Below are 20,010 nucleotides of genomic sequence, written 5' to 3'. Positions count from 1 at the left end.
AGGGCTACAGCCACTACCACAGCTTTCTTACGAGGAGTGGCTACCAAGGACATTATTGAGGCGGCTACTTGGACCTCCGTGCATACATTTGCCAAGCATTACAACTTACCTCTATACTCTAGATCCCGAGCAGGGTTTGCCACTGCTGTCTTGCAAGGGATCCTAACTACACCATAATTCTTCTTCCTCCTCCCCTAGTTTGGCTATGGTATTCTACCCATTTGTTAGGACTGCAGATGCATCCTTGAAGGACATAGTACAGTTTTGTACCTACCATAAATGTAGATGTCCGAACAGGATAGCATCTGCAGTCAGGATTACCCACCCTCCTTCCCCTCTGTGGTACTCCTAGGGTATTTACCCTCCTAATAGCTAGCTAGGGGGGGATCTCTTATGGTGTATTTGTTTGTATATATGTACATACATGCTTATTTTTTGTGTTTGCCTACTATTTTTTTTGGAAACATTGGCATTTATCCAAAATTTAGTTTTCCAAGAGGGCAACTGGCATCTGGGGCAAGAAACACTGATGGAAATGGCGTCGGCTGATGCCTTTATACCCGAAGACCAGGAGAGATGACGTCGGGTGAAGTGCGACACCAGCCGAGGCCAGACCCAGACTTTGGAATCCGGCCGACCGAAGGGCTGCCTGACGACAGGACAACCCATTTGTTAGGACTGCAGATGCTATCCTGTTTGGACATCTACATTTATGGTAGGTACAAAACTGTACTTTCTCTGTATTGTCATATTCCATAGCACTATTTAATGAGACATCATGTCTTCTTCCTTTGACCACTGACCACTCAGCATTATGGCCCTTATCACAGCCTCCTCTGTGGTGCTGTTTGTGTAACATAGAATCTTGAGTACAATTCCTCGCATTGTAGCATTCCCACTGTTGTTCCTCATGTGGTAATATCCTCCTGTTTAGCAGTGATCAACACAATCTCCTCGTCCAGAGACATGGTTTTGTTGTATTCATTCTTCCTCAATACCACTCTCCACAATATCACAACTTTTCCAGTTGCATGTCCCATGGCATCATGTCCTCCTCTTGTCTGTAGTCACAGAGCATACATCCTTATTAGTGCTGCTCCCAGTGATATGACATCATCTTCTTCACTGAGTTATATAACCTTGCATCCTCTTCCAAAGTATTGCTTTCCATGTCATCCCATCCAGCTCCTAAGCACTGCATCACTTTTTCATCACTGCTGCTCCCCATGATACTACAATTTCTTTTTTAGCACCAATTCCTTCCTTCACATCCTTTTAAGCTGCACTTCACTTGATATCCCATCCTCAGTGGTTCCCATATCCTTACATCCTCTTCTGTGCCACTGTGATGGCCTTGCAGTCCTCTTTATTGATCTGTTTTCTTTATTGCTCACTGTTGTATCAACCTCATAAGATCCTTTTCCTTGTATCTCTCACCATTGTATCCCCCTCCCCTTAGTGCTGCTCTCCCACCAGCTTTGCCAGTGCCCTTCCCCACTTCATGGGGGTAGAGTGTAACAACAACAAAAAAAGCAGATTTTTGTGACCACTAAGTAATGGACCCTCTTTGCTAACCCTTGCCTCGATGATGTTGGAAGAAATGGGACAGTTGTCTGGGAGGAGGGATACTTAGCAGCAGCAGCAGCAGAGCCTATAGTCTAAAAATAAGTTTAAAAAAAAGAGGTGAGGGACACTTTGCTGAATTCCAGAGTTAAGCAATAAAATGGCGAATTTGCAAATTTTTTGCTTGGAGGATATTGATCTCTGTACAGTTATTGAAAACTGGTTTAAAAATGTAAAGTCCATATCGGAAATTGTGAGGTATGTGTTCTTTCATTGTTGCTGGTCCTTTGGGATAGGTGATGATATCTTACAAATGTATACTCTTTATGCTGTATATTGCTTCTTACTTTTGAAATAATATTCCGGTCCTCATCAGTATAATCCCCTCTGAAAGCTAATTTGTCCCCCAAATTCTCATAAGCTCCATAGTAGCAGCCTTAGGGGAAGTATAAATACATGCCAGCCTAATCCCCCCCCCAATCAGTTACTCCTTACTACAACAAATCAAAATATTTTCCCTTCTCATGTCACTATTGGAACCCATCTGCTAAACCAGTATCATTACTCCCCTTTCCTTTGTCCCTGGTATTCTGCTGAATGTCCACTCTGAAATACTTTCTTTATCAAATTCACATGCTCTTTTCTATCCAGATGTCTCTCTCATTGTATTGCTATTTGTACCCTACACTTCTTAATTCAGTACTCTTTGTTTTTTGTCTGTATCTGTAAGGCCATTTACATTCCATGATGTTATGGAACAAATAGCCATTTTGATAGAAAGCATTGCTCCCACTTATTATGCATGACAGTTCTTTTGCATGTATATTTTATACATTTAGGTTGCATGCCATGCACACACTAATGTTTGACAGACTTACCTCTTCTATACCCACTGCTTCTTGTCTCCATCTGAACCTGTTACATTTTCAAGACTTTGTTTCTTTTAAAACACACTACTCCAGCCCTCTTTTAACTTAAAGCAGACACAAAAAACTATATGCGTTTTCAAAAAATGTTTACTCTTCCTGATAGGAGCAGTTCCCCATATTGATGAGTGCACCCACCCAGGCTTAACCTATTTCTAAAATTACTCATGCTAAATTTCTTGTTAGCATTGTTAATGATTGCTATCAGTTCTTCTCTTTTCTTAGGATCATAGGAAGTTACTAGTCTCTTGGCCCTGGGGCCCTTACAAGCATAGCCAAGAATTTAGCCCCTGTTCTAACAACTCAGCATCCAGAGTTTATCGCTAAACTCCTCCCAGATATGCAACCAGCTTGCATGCTGTCAGTAAACATTAACTTTTAACCCTAAGAAAAAGTGCACTGTTATATTAAATGCATTGAAGTACTAACACTGCTTGTGGAGGCAACTATTTCCATAACTTCTTCACTTACTGCAGTTTCAAGCTTCATTTATTTTTCACTGAACTGCTTGTCAGTGTACCTTTAAATGTTAATTACACTATATGTAGTGCATTTCTCTCAGCATAGTGTTAAGACAAAAGATTAATTGTTTGCACCTGCAGACTATGCTCCAAATTGGAGAGTCTCTGGTTTGATTCTTGGCTGGGGTGCCTTCTGTGTGGAGTCTGCATGTCCTCTCTGTGTTTGTGCGGGTTTGCTGTTCTCCCTGTTGCAAAGACATTTGTCTGCAGTATTTATTCCTGGTCCTCTGCTGAAAATTGGCTTTTGTTCCAAGTCAGACTTTCCTGGTTAACAAAATGTTAAATAAATAAAATTGACAGGCTTTTGGATTTCAGACTTCATATTCTCCAGAAAGTACATAGTAACACAAAACCCTTTATTCTAGCAATTTTCTAAGTTTATAAGATGACTATTTGAAATTTGTCCAAATTCTTAGGACTGTATTCCCCCATTATTGGCTTTGTCCAGGTTTTTTTCTGTTAAGGTTGAGAGCTATGGTGAGAACTGAATTCACTGAATATGTTTGAGGGCTGTATTCCCCCAATACTGGCTTTGTCCAGGTGTTTTGTGCTAAGAGGTTGACAGCTATGGTGAAAACTGAATTCACTAAATGGTAGCCATTTAAGTTTGTCTTCCTCTCTTTCACAAAACAGCTGATTTGTCATAGTGGTATGTTGCTCTGCCTTTTTTTGCACAGGGTCTTGGTTTCAAGACTTGGCAATGAAAAGGAATGGTGGTAACACAGCTTTTTATTCTAGCAACTTTCAAAGACTATACAAGCAATGTTTAAAATGTGTCCCTGTTTTTGGGCTTTTGTCCCTCCCCAATACATTTTGGTTTTTTCCAGATTTCTTGTGCTGCAAAGTTGAGCGATACAGCCGAGTGTCGAGTAGATTTTACAAGGAGCTGAGAGGTGCAGGGGAAGAGAAGTTTAGTGCTGCTTATGCTGAGACTGCTTGCATTGTTAATAGCATAACAGGTAGTATACTTGCTTTTGATGCAGAAGGCTGTGGGTTTTACTCCCACAGTATGTAGATGCGTTGCTGATATTGTACTGTGTTGTAAACGGGGTGGATGCTGCCGTCTTGAGAATGTCCTCTTTGGCGAAGATACCTAGTAACTATGAACCCATCCATTATTTGCCATCCATTTCCTATTGCAATATTACTAGCTTATTTTTCTAATATAATATAGGCAATTTATTCCTCAAGGGCAACAGGCACTTTATTTGTAGATGAAACAATGAAATATAACGTTGTTTGCTAGCAGCAATCTCTTCATTAGTTACAGATCTTTTTAATGTGGAATTATTTAGATTACCTTTACTTCTGCAGAGATTGTGCATATTTACTGATACTGGTGGATTGTAGTAGTTTGAGTAGACTTTTACAATGGAAATTTTCTAAATTGAGGAGTTTTGTCATTATTGGTGCATGCATTTTATTTCATTGTTTACTGGAAAAATGTTCAAAACAATAAATTTAAAACACCATCTAACAACTGTACTGTATTATACAAGGAATATAATTTAATACAATCAGGAAGGTGCATCATGTTTTGTGTGCAAGGGGCCTATCATTTGAAAATAGCCCAAAGTTAGTCTTTATCTGCCACTAGCCAAATGTATTTTCTTTGAATGTGGGTTTCAGTGCTGTTTCAATGAATGTGAGTTTCAAGGGCAGAGAAGTTTTAATGCTAAGTCTGTTTTCATTGTGAGACTACATTGCTTTATTTAGCAGATGGCTTAGTGTTTGTGCTGTAAAATGCAAAATACAACTTTCAAATGAAGTCCAAATCATTGTAGAAGTAAAGCAGTATGCACATTACAGTCTTTATGGTAAATGGGGTGAAATAGCCAAGTAATGGGACATTGGAATGGCTGCTGCAGGGGGAGGCTCCATTCGACCATGATTTTGTGAGGGGGAAGGGCGGCAAACTCAGACAGCCCCGGCTGAACTATACCTCTCAACTGTCCAGATTTTCACAGAATGAATAGATTTTTGCTTCTTATTTTTCGTTTATTCCTCATAAAATTTATGGTTTTCTGGCAAATCATTTAGGAATTAAGTCACTAGACAATGACAGACATTGAGTTTCAGACTTAAAAACCTTCAGAAAAATGCATGCCAAAGTAAGACCTGCTATTCTATCAACTGTCTCAGTTTATTCAAGAGCAATTTTTAGTACTGTTTGTATGTTCCCCCTATATATTTGGCCTTGTCCAGGTTTCCTGCATTAACAGGTTGAGAGGTATGTGCAAATAAATTGCTTTATAGAATTAGGCATATCCAAACCTCTCAACTGTCCCCGATTTTGGCTCAAAATGTTGCTCTTCCCTAATAATCCCTCTGCAAAATGGCAGTTTTGGAAGAAAACGTTGGAGGGTTTACAATTAATAAATAGCTGTAATAATCAGAGTTATGGATTACTTTTATTTCAGAAATGCATGTAGATTATTTTATTTTGTCAGCTGCTCAAATTAGCAGTACTAATATTAAAAAGTGTATCTTCTTTGACAGGTTCCCAGCTCTATTGCGTGGCTATTTTATATTTTTGCATCAAATATTTGGCCCATTTTTCATAAAATTGTGGTTTTCTGGCAGATTAGTGGCAAATCATTAAAGACTGAAGTTAGAAAATAATGACATTTTGAGTTTCTATTTCATACCCTTCAGAAAATTCATACTAATGCAAGACCTACTATTCTATTATCTTTCTAAGTTTATAAGAGCAATATTGAAAAATTGTCCTTGTTTTGGGCCATTGTCCGACTTCTATGTATAGCTTTGTCCAAATTTCATGCTCTGAGGTTGAGAGGTATGACAAATGTGTCAGGGCCATCACAGTCAGCCAGAGACATTTCAAATTGTGACATACTTGTTGCACCCCACTTCCCCATGTAGTGACTCTGGATGTGTCCAGGCAAGGAGCAGTTATGCAGTATAAGTGTGCAGAGTATCCCCCATCCAAGGTAGACACAAGTACTACAGTGGCTTTTCTTCTGTCCTTGATTTTGCAGAATGGTCTGGTTTCTGTCATATTTTTATACTGTTTATTTATGCTTCTTATTACTCAGAAAGTGCCTGTTGCTCTGTGTTTAAGTAGCAATGCTTTAATGACCATCAGGTAAGCTTGTCTGAGATTGTAAGATGCAAGTAAGCTTTAATAAGCATACTGTTAAAGAATTGCCAACATTGAAAGCCTTTTTGTTGTTACCATGCAGAGAATACTTACATAACTAGATAACGTATAAGCCTTGGGTATTGAAATGCATATGAAAGTATTTGTAATAAAGGACAGGATTACATTATTTTAAGAAGCTCATTACATTTTTTGGAGACTTGCAGTCATCTTTGCAGGCTTTACCTGTAAACCAAACAGAATGCCAATCTATCATGTGTTGTCCATAACCTGTGCAGTAATCCTTTAAGCAGTTTATCTTGAGCTTGTTTCTTGTTTGCTTTTCATTTTTTACTTTGATCATGTTTTCCGCATGAAACAAGTAGATAGTTGTCAGGCAGCAGATCTTTTTTGGATAAGAAACATTTTTACAAGTGAGGGTATCACAGAGATTGCTACTTTCAGCACGTTACTTGGTACTTTTATAAAGCTGAATATAAATTATAATTAGAACTACAGTGCAAGGAGAAGGGGTTTGTTGAGTGCTGCTTGTTTTTCTTGTACTTGATTTTGAATGGCATTCCAGTAATGTATTTAAAAAGTAATTTATTTTGTCATGCCTTGCAACTTTTTTGTTTCCATCTAGATATTAAGTAAGCTGTCATGCAGCCAATGCATTGAAATATTTTTTTTCTTCTGCACTTCATTTTATCTTGATTGGACTCTCATAATGACGATTTGATACTCAGGGCAGCGTATTTAATTAAAGTTACAGTTTTTGTGGTTTTGAGCATAGCTCCTCTCCTTTCTAGTTGGCTGAACCCCTTCCCATTGACCCCCACCCATTCAGCTGTCTCCTGCAGCCCCCCTTTGATTTAAAATCACCAGCCGCCACTGATACAAATATCATGACATTGTTAAATTTAACTCGCTTCTTTCCTGCTTCTCTTATCTTGTTACAGTGTAAGGGCTGGATACCTTCAAACTAAGAAAAAAGTACTTTCTTGCTTTAATATGATCTTTATCATATAGGTTCATAGGTTCATAGGTTCATACTAGGCTATCTGCCCGAGGGCATTTACAAGCCTAGCCCATCGTTTTGTGGCTTATGCCACCCCTTTAGTATGGGGAACTATACCCATTATTTTGCTGTGCCTCTGTCGAGCAGTGACACTGAGGTAATCCCTGGGGTATATCTGCGATCTCCCATCCATTGGTCAAGATTTCTCTTGAACAAGGCCAGCGAGGTGCTCTGCCTCACATGTACCGGGATTTTGTTCCACAGCATAGGGAGTCTTTGGGTGATGAATCTATCCCTCCAGCACGTCCTATTAATAGCCGTGTCAAGGTTTAAGTCTCCGCCCTTGTGGCTCTGATGGATCTAGATTTTTGAGGTGAAGCATATTCATCAAATCTGGGTTTGACATGGCCTTGTATGTTAGGCAAAGGTCACCTCTGAGCAAGCGTAAGCGACTGAATAGAGCTGGAGTTCTTTCAGTCGGGCAGCATAGGACAGATTTTGAGACCCTTTATCCTTTTGGTGAGGAACTTTGTGGCCTCTCCAGCTGCTGCAAGTGTCGGGTCAGATACATTCGAATGGGGCATTGTACTCAATCATTGGTCTGATGAGTGATGAGTAAAGGGAGACTATGACCTCCCTTGATCTAGATGAGAATCCCTTCATGATAAGGTGGGCAATGTAGAAGGTCTTCCTAACTACTTTAGCTACATGGGTGTCGAATGACAGACTACTATCAACCTGGGTCCCCAGGTCCCTGATAACTTCTTCTGTGCTCAGTGGATTGCCACCTATTTGGTAGCTAGGGGTAACCTTGTTTTTCCCGAAGGGTATGACTATGCATTTTTGGCATTTAACTTTAGGCCGTGGCTCTGGCACCAGTTATCCGCTTCTGTGAGACCCTTCTGAAGGATATCTGTGTCAGATGTGTTTTCTACTATGGCCCAGTTTGCAGTCATCTGCAAACTTTGTCAGCCATAACCCTCCTGTGTTTGCTTGTACTGGAAAAGTAGATGCCAAACAAGAGTGGGCCCAGGACTGAGCCCTGTGGGACACCACTTGTGACAGGCTTTGAGTCTGACATGGCGCCAGCAACTCTGACCCTGTGGGTTCTGTCACTCAGCCAGTTTGCAACCCATCTTGTGATGTATGGGTTGACATTTAAGCTGATGAGTTTTTCAATGATACCCGAGTGGGGTATTGTATCGAAGGCCTTAGCCAGATCGAGGTAGGCTGTATGGACTGCCTTTCCCTCATCAATGGCTTTGGTGACTGTTTCAAAAGTCAACCAAGTTTAAAAGGCATGATCTGCCTTTGACAAAGCCAAACTGGGTTGGATCCAAAGTCTGCAAATTCCCTACGTCTTTATTTATGAGGTCCATTATGATCCTCTCCATGGCTTTGCAGATAAGGCTTGTCAAGCTAATGGGCCGGTAATTTCCAGGGTCGGTGGAGGCACCGCCTTTGTGAAGTGGTACCACAGTTGCAGTGCGCCACTCCTGGAGTGCATATCCAGAGGTAAGACTTTGATTAAACAGCTGTCCTAGCTGTGGGTTTAATTCCTCATTGAGTTCATGGAGCACACAGCCGGGGACACCATCAGGTCCCATGGATGCTGTGTTTTTGCTTTGGAGAGAGCAGTTCTCACTTGGGCTGGAGATGTTTGGGGGCTGCAATCGTTTGGTATAGATATCTCTCCTTTGGGGAGGGGAGAAGTTTGCACTGAACCTGTCAGCCAGTATGTTGGCAATGTCTGTAGGATCAGTAATCTTCACATCATTTTGAACTAGCTCTGAGCATATCTGGGAGTTTCCTCCCAGGTTTCTAACATAGCTAAAGAAGGCCTTATGATTGTCTTTTGAGTCTTTAGCTATTTTTCTCTCGAAATTTGCTTTGGATGATTTTATGAGAGCTCTTAGTTTTTACTTATAGTGATCAAGGGTGTCTTACCTTTTAAGGATTTTGCTCTATCTTGTAGTAGCTTCCTCCTTTTGTTGCAGAGTTTGTTTATGGCTGGGGTCCACCAGACTGGACGCTTGCCTTTGGTACAAAAAGTCTTTGTTTTGCTTGGGATTGCCTTATCCATGCAGTCCTGCAGGTGCTGGTAGAAGGCATTTGTAAGTGATTCAGCGGCTTGAGTACTGTTTTCCACTGCTCGGGGCCTTAAAGGAGACCACACTAGTCTTTAGAAGTGTGAAGTCGGCTTTTGAGAAGTTCTTTACTGTGGTCTTTTTATTTCAGGTGGGGGTGGGATGAGGACCTCCAGCGAGATTAGTTTGTGGTCTGATCTCACCAGTGAGGGGTACACCTCCGGTGTTGAACATTGTGCTCCCATGTTCGTGATGATGAGATCAAGTATGTTATCTCCTCTTGTGGGATGGTGACTAGTTGTTCCATGGCATTTGAGTTTATGAATTCCAGGAACTTTTGGGCTAGGGTGTTTGGGCTTGAGTAGTGTTCCCAGTCTATATTAGGGTAATTGAAGTCACCTAGTATGATGGTGTTTGGTGATACATTTATCCCTCTAGTGTTTTCAGGAAGGCCATGTGAGGTTCCTGAGTTTGTGAGGGTGGCCTGTAACATGCTACAATTTGCAGAGCAGTCTTGCCTATGGTTAATTGCACCTGGATGGTCTCCGATGCATCGTGCGTTGCCACCAGTCTTGAGGTGTGGGTGTCCTTGATGAATATGGATACCCTCCTTTCTTGGTATTGTCCGGATTTTGGGGCCGGAACGCATGATATGAGGTAAAACCTGATAGCGCTGGGGTGCTCTCAGGAGCCTTGAACCAGGTTTCTGTCACAGCACAGACATCGATGTTCTCCATACTGAGAAGGGCCTCGAGTGCGTGCATTTTGAGATTTAGACTTCTAGCATTGAGCAGCATTACCCTTAGTTTTTTTCCTTTTTTGTGTTCTAGGGTGGTAGGTTTAGAATTTGAGCATTGCCTAAAAAAGGCACTATGGGGGTGGCAAGAGCCTTTGCCAATATCCGGAATCCCAGGGGTGACAGGTGCAAGCCATCCCTTGGAAGCAGCGTGGCTTGTCCAGCATGTCATCCCAGGCAGACAGACACTGGATCCCCTTTGAATGACACCAGTGTTTAAGCCAATTGTTAAAGCTGATCATCTTATCTCTGTATTGTGGCATCATTCTTGGTGAAGGTAGGATACTGCTCAAGGTCAGGGTCATACCTGCCTGGGCTACATAATCAGAGAGCTCCTCAATGTCTCTTTTCATGTAGTCCAAGGAGGTGCGCCCCAGGTCGTTTACACCAGCGTGGACAATGACTGAGTCATATTTGTACCTGCTGTTGAGAGACCTGAGTGCTTGCGTTATGTGGCGGATTCTAGCGCCCGACAGGCAGCTTACTGTGACCTTCTCCTTACTCAGTCTGGTGAGCGGGACGCCAGTGTGTCTGACTATGGAGTCACCAATGACTAGTGTGTCTGGCATTGTGTTTGGCCTTAAGGGCTGTGACTGTTTGACACTCTGACTGTGAGGTCTATGTGTTGCAGGTGTTGTGTTCTGAGGTGGTGGTTGTTTGGGTGTCTGCTTTGGTGGCCTCTGCTGTTTTGGTAGATTTTTGATCAGAGCCTCGAGTATGTCTTTGTGTGTTTATGTGTATGATTTGAGGTTGTAATGGTACTATGTGAGACTGGGTCTATAGTGTGTGTGGTAACCTTCTCCTCCTGACTGGTCATGCCAGTCCTATGTTGAGAGAGCTCAGCCTCCAGTTTGGCCGTATAGTTGCATCTCTCGCATGTATTTGTGTTTTGTGGGAGGAGGAGAGGGTTGTCTGTGTACATGAGGCAATTGTAACATTGCCTCAATATTCCCAGGTTCACCAGCTGAGCAGGAGAGGACACTAGCAACTGATCCCTCGACATGCTAGAAGGAATAGACAAAAAACTTTAAAAAGATTCCGGGGGACGTGGGTGACCGAGAAATGGGGGGTTGCCTTTTTGGGGTACTATCTATGACAAGAGTGCCGTATCAAGGTAATAAGTACTGTAGGAGCAAGTGCTACGTTTAAAAGATAGAGAATAGTCTACTTGGAGTCAAGTAGAGATGATCTTTTTAATTATAGGATACGCTGATTAGATCAGTAGTATAGTTCGAGGAAGGTAGTTTTAAGGGAAAATTTGAAGAGTGGACTTTAGGTAGCCCGAATAGTTTAAACCTGCTTAACCGGCGCTGCCCTAGTGTGCAACGGTAGCAACTCCGCGCTAAATCGCGCTAATGCGCGCTAAAGCGTGCTTTATAGCAGGGGGCTGGAAAAGACCGGAAATGACCCAAAATGGCCAATAAACTACAAGTTACTGCCTTAAACCACTCCTCTGAGGACAAATGAAGGAGTTATGGAAATGACCCCTAGTGGCCAATAAAACTACAGTTTCAAGTCAGTAACCACCTCTACGGGGGGCAGGGAAGCTGCTCAATGTTAGTCACTGCCACTGATGAAAACAGAGCCCCTCCTTCAGCCCAAGCAAAAATGGCCTCACAGAAACTTTCAGACAGTTCAGGAACAGCAAGCCTGTAACTGAACTTTTTTAACTCTCAGAAAAGTGGGAAAAAAGCAAGATTTTTTTTTTGTTTTGTTTTTACAGAGATAGCAGAGGTTCACAAGTAATATCAAGTTATAACAGTGCAGTAAATGACCCCACACAAGAGTGCTAGGTCAAGGACAGAAAATATGCAAGTTTTAAGAAAAAAACGATTTAAAATTAAGTGCAAACAGGAAATTCAGCAAACAGCTTTTGGTTGTGCTCTAAATACAGCTACTAATACAGAAATCAAGTTTAACAAGCCAGAAAATGCTCAAGCTAGGCAGCTATGCAGAAAAACTTAGCAAATAAACAGAGAAAAAATACTTAAAATCTCAAAAGTGGCTCCCTTCTTCTCTCAGCGTTTTTTCCTCTTGGAGGGTGCTTCACCAACAGCCAACAAGCCTGAAAAGATGCTCAAACCATGAGGCAACTAGGTTTTAAGAGAGGAAGATGAAGGAGTTATGGAAATGACCCCTAGTGGCCAATAAAACTACAGTTTCAAGTCAGTAACCACCTCTACGGGGGGCAGGGAAGCTGCTCAATGTTAGTCACTGCCACTGATGAACACAGAGCCCCTCCTTCAGCCCAAGCAAAAATGGCCTCACAGAAACTTTCAAACAGTTCAGGAACAGCAAGCCTGTAACTGAACTTTTTTAACTCTCAGAAAAGTGGGAAAAAGCAAGATTTTTTTTGTTTTTGTTTTTTACAGAGATAGCAGAGGTTCACAAGTAATATCAAGTTATAACAGTGCAGTAAATGACCCCACACAAGAGTGCTAGGTCAAGGACAGAAAATATGCAAGTTTTAAGAAAAACGATTTAAAATTAAGTGCAAACAGGAAATTCAGCAAACAGCTTTTGGTTGTGCTCTAAATACAGCTACTAATACAGAAATCAAGTTTAACAAGCCAGAAAATGCTCAAGCTAGGCAGCTATGCAGAAAAACTTAGCAAATAAACAGAGAAAAATACTTAAAATCTCAAAAGTGGCTCCCTTCTTCTCTCAGCATTTTTTCCTCTTGGAGGGTGCTTCACCAACAGCCAACAAGCCTGAAAAGATGCTCAAACCATGAGGCAACTAGGTTTTAAGAGAGGAAGATGAAGGAGTTATGGAAATGACCCCTAGTGGCCAATAAAACTACAGTTTCAAGTCAGTAACCACCTCTACGGGGGCAGGGAAGCTGCTCAATGTTAGTCACTGCCACTGATGAACACAGAGCCCCTCCTTCAGCCCAAGCAAAATGGCCTCACAGAAACTTTCAAACAGTTCAGGAACAGCAAGCCTGTAACTGAACTTTTTTAACTCTCAGAAAAGTGGGAAAAAAGCAAGATTTTTTTGTTTTTTACAGAGATAGCAGAGGTTCACAAGTAATATCAAGTTATAACAGTGCAGTAAATGACCCCACACAAGAGTGCTAGGTCAAGGACAGAAAATATGCAAGTTTTAAGAAAAAAACGATTTAAAATTAAGTGCAAACAGGAAATTCAGCAAACAGCTTTTGGTTGTGCTCTAAATACAGCTACTAATACAGAAATCAAGTTTAACAAGCCAGAAAATGCTCAAGCTAGGCAGCTATGCAGAAAAACTTAGCAAATAAACAGAGAAAAAATACTTAAAATCTCAAAAGTGGCTCCCTTCTTCTCTCAGCGTTTTTTCCTCTTGGAGGGTGCTTCACCAACAGCCAACAAGCCTGCTCATTGATAAGACTCCTCCCACCTCACCTTAAAAGTACCCCTGACTGCACCCTATATAAAATATTTTCCAATATAATATGCAGTGTATAGCATTATATTTTTACAAATATTAATGAGCAAAACCTGTTTTACGTAGTTACTTCAGTCCATGCAGTGCCTTTCTAAACATTAATGATATAAAGTATGGTGTTTGCCTCCAGTTCACCCACCAGTTTAACAGTCAGGAAAATTACAGCTTTCTCAGACACTTCTTTAAAAGCTACATTTCAGTTGACTAATCCTTTATCTAATGTGGGCAGCACAGACTCTACATGTTTCCCATGGGGGGAAGAGTTGTATAAACCAAACCCTTTGAGCATCTACTGTGGTGCATGGTATCTTCTTGATAGGAGAGTATGAATCACAGGCTGAGCACTGTGACAAGGCTAGCAACTTTGTGGTGTAAAATATAGCTCTAGGTAATCCGGTCATGTCGATTGATGTAGCCAAATGAGAGTGGGTATTTGCTGGTGATAATTGGGTTGAGAACCTTGCTTACTCCAACCTACTCCAGGACCCATGGTGACTGTGGGAGGGGTGTATGTGCCTCTATTGGCCAGTGTGTGCCCAACATAAAGCCCAACAGCCCTGCAGCAATACCTGGTGGCCACCCAGTGTCCAGTTGCGCAGTTTGGGTTACCTGGGATAGCTCTGTTGAGCAAAAACTGGACATAAAAAAAATCAGCCTGCTAAATATGAACTAAAAATTACAGCACTATATGTAGTTTCACTGACAGGACTCAACTTGGAAGTGGACCCTACATGATGGTAAGGAGGAGGCTGGACATCCAGTGCATCCAGGAGACAAGATGGAAAGGCAGTGCAGCAAAGTCAGTTGGCTTTGGATCAGAGTTTACTACTCCGGAGGAGGACAGGCTAGAAAAAATGTGGGAATTCTGGTGAGGGAGAGGCTTCAGAAGACCATGCGGAATGTCATCAGAATTAGTGACAGATTCATGGCAGTCGTACTCCAGCCTTGACGATAGGGCAATATTTATAATCTCAGCCCATGCCCCTCAGCAAGGTTGTGATAGTGAGGAAAGGGGTTTGTTTAGACAACAGTTGCAGGACCTACTAGATAAAGCAGGAAGACATGAATCGGTGTTGAGTGAATTGAATATGCACATTGGAATCGACAGAACAGGATATGAGGACTGCCTGGGTCCACATGGGTGGGGCAACAAGATTAAAGAAGGAAAGGCCATTCTAGACTTCTGTCTGGCAAATGGCTTGATGGTAGCCAACACATGGTTCAGCAAGACAGGTAGTGACAAGATCACATACAAGAATGCAAGACAGGTAGTCACAAGATCACATACAAGAATGCAAGACAGGTAGTCACAAGATCACATACAAGAATGCAAGACAGGTAGTCACAAGATCACATACAAGAATGCAAGACAGGTAGTCACAAGATCACATACAAGAATGCAAGACAGGTAGTGACAAGATCACATACAAGAATGCAAGACAGGTAGTGACAAGATCACATACAAGAACGCAAGACAGGTAGTGACAAGATCACATACAAGAATGCAAGACAGGTAGTCACGAGATCACATACAAGAATGCAAGACAGGTAGTCACAAGATCACATACAAGAATGCAGGACAGGGAGTGACAAGATCACATACAAGAATGCAAGACAGGTAGTGACAAGATCACATACAAGAATGCAAGACAGGTAGTGACAAGATCACATACAAGAATGCAAGACAGGTAGTGACAAGATCACATACAAGAATGCAAGACAGGTAGTGACAAGATCACATACAAGAATGCAAGACAGGTAGTGACAAGATCACATACAAGAATGGCCAGCATTCAAGTCAGGCCACCTTCCTCCAAGTAAGGAAAGAGCACTGGGGTAGCATTAGCAGCTACAAGGTCATTCCCAGTGAAACAGGCAGCCGACAGTATAAACCACTGGTTGCCACAGTCAGTTCTAAGCAGTGGTCAGGGAAGGCTCTAAGCTCAACAGAGACCAGGCTAATGGCCTGGAAGGTGACTGGGAAAAAGCACAACAGTTCAAGGAATTATTTAGTGCTATAGCACCTCAAGAAAAAGAGGAAGTATGGGAAGTTGAAGAAGAATGGCAGCACCTGAAACAACATGTGTGCGGACTGCAGAACAGATACGAGGCCGAGCCAGGTATGGAAATAAAGTACATAATTAAAGTTGGTGGAATACAGAAGTCCAGGAAGTCATCTAAAGAAGGGAGGAGTGCAGGAAAAAGTGGGAGACAGAAAGCATAGACCATGCTATAAAGGGAATATTGGCTGGCTAGCATAGAAACTAGGAAAGGAGTTGCAGTAGCAAAGAATGCTTGCCATCAGAAGCACTCTACCAGTTTCTAAAAAGTAACTCCGTAGATGTCACTGGGAAACTATATCTGGTTACAAGGCAAAGTAGACACCATTCATAAGGGATGCCATCAACAACCTGCTCACCAGTCGACAGGACATCAAAGGCAGATGGAAGGAGTACTTCCAGGAGCTTTTGAATTATAAAAACCCTACAGAAACTGTACGGCCCCAGACACAGCCTGCATTGAGAGAAGAGGAAGAGCCCACCATAGAAGAAGTAAGAACAGCGCTAAAGAAAAATGAAGTCAGGGAAGCAGCAGGCTCAGATATAGTCACAGCAGATAAGATAAAGTTGCTGGGTGAGACTGGGGAGAAATTGCTCCTGAATGGGACTCATAGCTGTGTGGAGAGAAAGGTGTATCCCAGAAGACCAGCGAATATGCATACTAGTGCCAGTGTTCAAGAACAAAGGGGACATTCACAACTGTGGGCAGTGCAGAGGTATCAAACTCCTGTCATACTACATGACAGTTCTGGAGAGAATAATTGATAAAAAAAAATATGCAGAGCAGTAGTAAGATGTCAGATGGACACTCTGGATTCAGATCAGGATGCAGCATAACTGACCTGATGTTTACAGTGAGACAGATAAGAAGAAGCTAGAGATGAGGAAGGAGTCCAACTGGGCATTCCTAGACTTGGTGAAAGCATATGGCAAGGTCTCAAGAAAGCTGATTTGGGCAGTCCTTCAGTGGTTTGAAGTCCCAAAAACATTGGTAGAATTAGTGCAGGCTATGTACAAGGACCAAGTAAGAACAATGGTCCCAGGGGGATTACCAGTGGTATTAAGTGTGCACTAGGGTTCAGCTTTGAGTCCATTGTTGTTCATATCGGTGATGGACTACATTAGTAAACAGGTCAGAGGGGACAGATCAACAAAGTTGCAATATGCAGATGATATGGCATTGCAGGGAGACTGTGAGCAAGAACTTCAGCAATGGATAGCGGAATAGACTACAAAATGGAAGGCACATGGGATGAAACTTGAGTACAGATGAGGCAGTTGTAATGGCAGCAACTGGGGGAGTTAAGAAGAAGCTGAGAACTGAGATAGAAGGGAAAATAGTGTAACAGGTTAACAAGTTCTGATATCTGGGAGGGGTGGTTGAGGAGAAGGGAAATCTGATTGAGGAGGTCAAAGCTAGAATCAGAGGGGCTGCAGCCAACTGGCACAGTGTCAGCTGTAGTATATGACAGAAGAATGCCAAAGAAGTTTAAAAGTAAGGTGCACAAAACAGTGGTGCGGCCCGTACTACTGTATGATACAGAAACCTGGGCAGTCAAGTTAGAGCAGATGAGAAAGGTAGAGGTGATGGAGATGAAGTGCCTGAGATGGGTGGTAGGATGCATACTGTGGGACAGACTAAGGAATAAGGACATAAGAGCAGCAGACAAAGTAGATCCAATTGCAGAAAAGATCAAAGAGAACAGATTACAGTGGTTCAGACGCATGTGTAGAAAAGCAGAAGACAATCTGGTGAAGAACATTTGGGACAGACAGGAAGAAGGCAAGAGGAAATGAGGGCATCCACAAAAGAGGAGGATGGATTGTGTGAGAGAAGACCTATGACAATCGGGCATGAGTTGCAGGGAATCGACAGCCATTATTGTCCGACCCCATATAGAAAATGGGGGGAAAGGTGCAGATTATGATGGAGCTGGTAATCCTATATCTAATGGTATTGAGGCTTTATAGTCTGCCATTAGTTCATTAGTTTTACAGTGGTTCCGGTCATTTTCCTAATCATCATCATGTAACATCATTCTGTGGTTTAGGTCCAAGATGGCCTGATTTCTTTTAATCCTCCTGTGCTCTTTGCTGTCACTCAGTATTTTCCATTGGGAATAGACTAAAGAGTTTCACTGGCATGTCTCTCTGTGCTTTGCTGTCATTAGAATGAGAATCAGAGTCCCTTTCTACTTGCTTGGCATACTGTTGTTGGCTAAACTTTATTTTAATGTTCTTTATTTGTCATTTGTTAACCGGGTTAGTCCAGCTGAGCCAGAAGCCCATTTTCAGTGGAGACCCAAGAAGAAAAGCTCCATGGTAATTATATACTTAAACATATAATCTGAATTATACATAGTAGTTGTAGAGAAAAATCAAAAACAAGCATAATATAGGATAGACGGTACAGTTTTAAAGTTTACAATTGGATGAAAGTAGCATCTTTGACTGAGTACAGTATATATTTACAACTGAGTAGCATCTTTGACTGTGTACAATATAAATTTACAGCGAAGTCTAGATGAATAGAGGCTAGAGGAGGTGTAGGGTGAAGACCACTAAGAGCAGTTAAAAATAGAATATGACACAAGAATTACACTGTTTGTAGAGGCAGTGGAAGCTGAGATGTGACATCACTTAGAGTAGTAAAACTACTTATAATGTAAAGAATAGATTGTGCAGAATGTTTGAGCGGGAAATGAAAGATAAGTTGAGAGAAGTGTAAGGTAAGGTTGGCAAGACTGGGAGGGACGGAAGGATTTAGGTAGGTTCCAGACATAGCTAGAGCCATGAGTTTAGGAGGAAGAGTTTAAGTTGCTTTTTGAATTGATTAGTGTTTGGGGTGTTTCTGATGTAGGAAGGAGGTTTGTTCCAGGCTAGGGACACATTGTGGTAGTAGAGAAATTTACCTATATTTCTGTTGGGTTTACTTTTGTCGATGAGGAGTTGGTCAGAGCTTTCTCCTTACATCCAAAAATGCCTTTGATCCTGCAAAAATATTTGAAAACCGCTGAATATAGCAGCTAAAATATCACACCTGCTTCCCAGCATTTCATAAATTCCTTGGATAAACTGCCTGGCTTACAGTGAATAATCATTTTCCACAAACATTCCCTTCTGCCACGGTTTTGTCAGGAGAATCTCTTTCTGCTGTTATGAGTGCATCTTTACTAATGTAGGTCTTTGATGCTTTCTCATGGCCAGATTTAGAGCATGCACAGTGTATCTGTGGATGTGCATGTATGTGTGTGAGAAAGTAATTTGTTTGAAAGGCACTTAGCATGAACAGAAGGCATGCAGTGCATTGCAGTTTACATGTTGTGTTGAGAAAGGGGCGGAGGTGCAAAGCCAAAGATGAAGTCCGACTAAGTAAGTGGTTACTGTGTACCTCTAGTCTGGATGTGCATGTTGGAAGTCCACATGGAGCCAGGTTGCAGTTGGTGAATTTTATTTATTTATTTTCATGTTTTTACTGGTAAAGACCAGCTAGGCACAAGTCCCCTTTTTCAGCGGCGGCCTGGGAAGAAAAGCTCCAAGGTAGCATATATAATGCAATCAGTGTTTACAGCAACACATTCTATAATGCTGTTTCATTGAATACGTAGCATAGCAGTCAGTATCGTAAGTTTGTAGTGATATTCACAAACATTAAATTTACAAATCTTGCACTGAGACTTTTCAGATAGAGTGCTATATAAGACAAGCAGGAATAATTTAAGAAATACAATAGAATGAGTTATTAGATAAGATAAGTCTGCGTGTTAATAGAGAGGTAGTGATGGAATAGTAATTTAGTTGTGCTAATCAGAAGTAGGTGTAGTTGTTAAGAGGTACAATAAAGTGAGGTGTTAGAAGGGGATAAGCAGGTAAGTGATCTAGTGCTTTAAATGGAGGTATAAGAAAGGTGATGAAGGTTGTTGGAGAGCTATATTCCAGACGAGGAGCAGGGATAAATTCAGGAGGCAGGGAAGAAGGCATTTAATAATGGTTTCAAAAGATGAAAGTATGTGATAGACCTGATTGATATATGATTTTTTTTCCAAGTTCTAGCTACACTGTTGGAATAGAGACTGACCCCAGCAGCCCTTTGTGGTTTGTAGATGGTAGGCAGTTTATTATTTTCCTAAGGGGACAGTTTGGAAGATAGTATTGGAGTAGGGGTCTAATTGCTGGGCAGGTGGATGGTGTATGAATGATTTTATGACTTAAGGTGAGCTGAGTATTAGATAGGTGGTGAGGAAACTCAAGCAAGTTAAGTGTTTTTACTGCTAAACAGTGGCAGGTCTGATAAGATTTGTTGCAACCAAATCTAGTGACTGTTCTAGCACTGTTCAAGTTAGAACTGAGGCTTGTAGGCTGGTCATGATAGGGCTCCATATAAGAGAGGGAGGGAAAGAGGTAGCTAATGTTACCTTGGCAGAGTCTGTGAGGAATTTCTTTACTCTGTGTAGGGTGCCAACTTTTTGATGGGTTTTCTTGATAATGCTGTGAATATGTAAACCGAATT

The 20,010-nt window shown here is 41.6% G+C and overlaps 1 protein-coding gene across 1 annotated transcript in view; it reads left to right on the top strand.

Moving 5' to 3' along the window:
- CC2D1A (coiled-coil and C2 domain containing 1A) overlaps positions 1–20,010 on the top strand; it is a 3,016,164-nt gene that overhangs the window by 824,386 nt on the left and 2,171,768 nt on the right. The window lies entirely within an intron of this gene.

This window comes from Protopterus annectens, chromosome 15.part0 (assembly GCF_019279795.1).
Source record: "Protopterus annectens isolate FY-2018-M chromosome 15.part0, PAN1.0, whole genome shotgun sequence".
In the NCBI taxonomy this organism is placed as follows: domain Eukaryota; kingdom Metazoa; phylum Chordata; order Ceratodontiformes; family Protopteridae; genus Protopterus; species Protopterus annectens.
The sequence above is the reverse complement of the archived record's forward strand: the minus strand, read 5'-3'. Positions and strand labels throughout refer to the sequence as shown.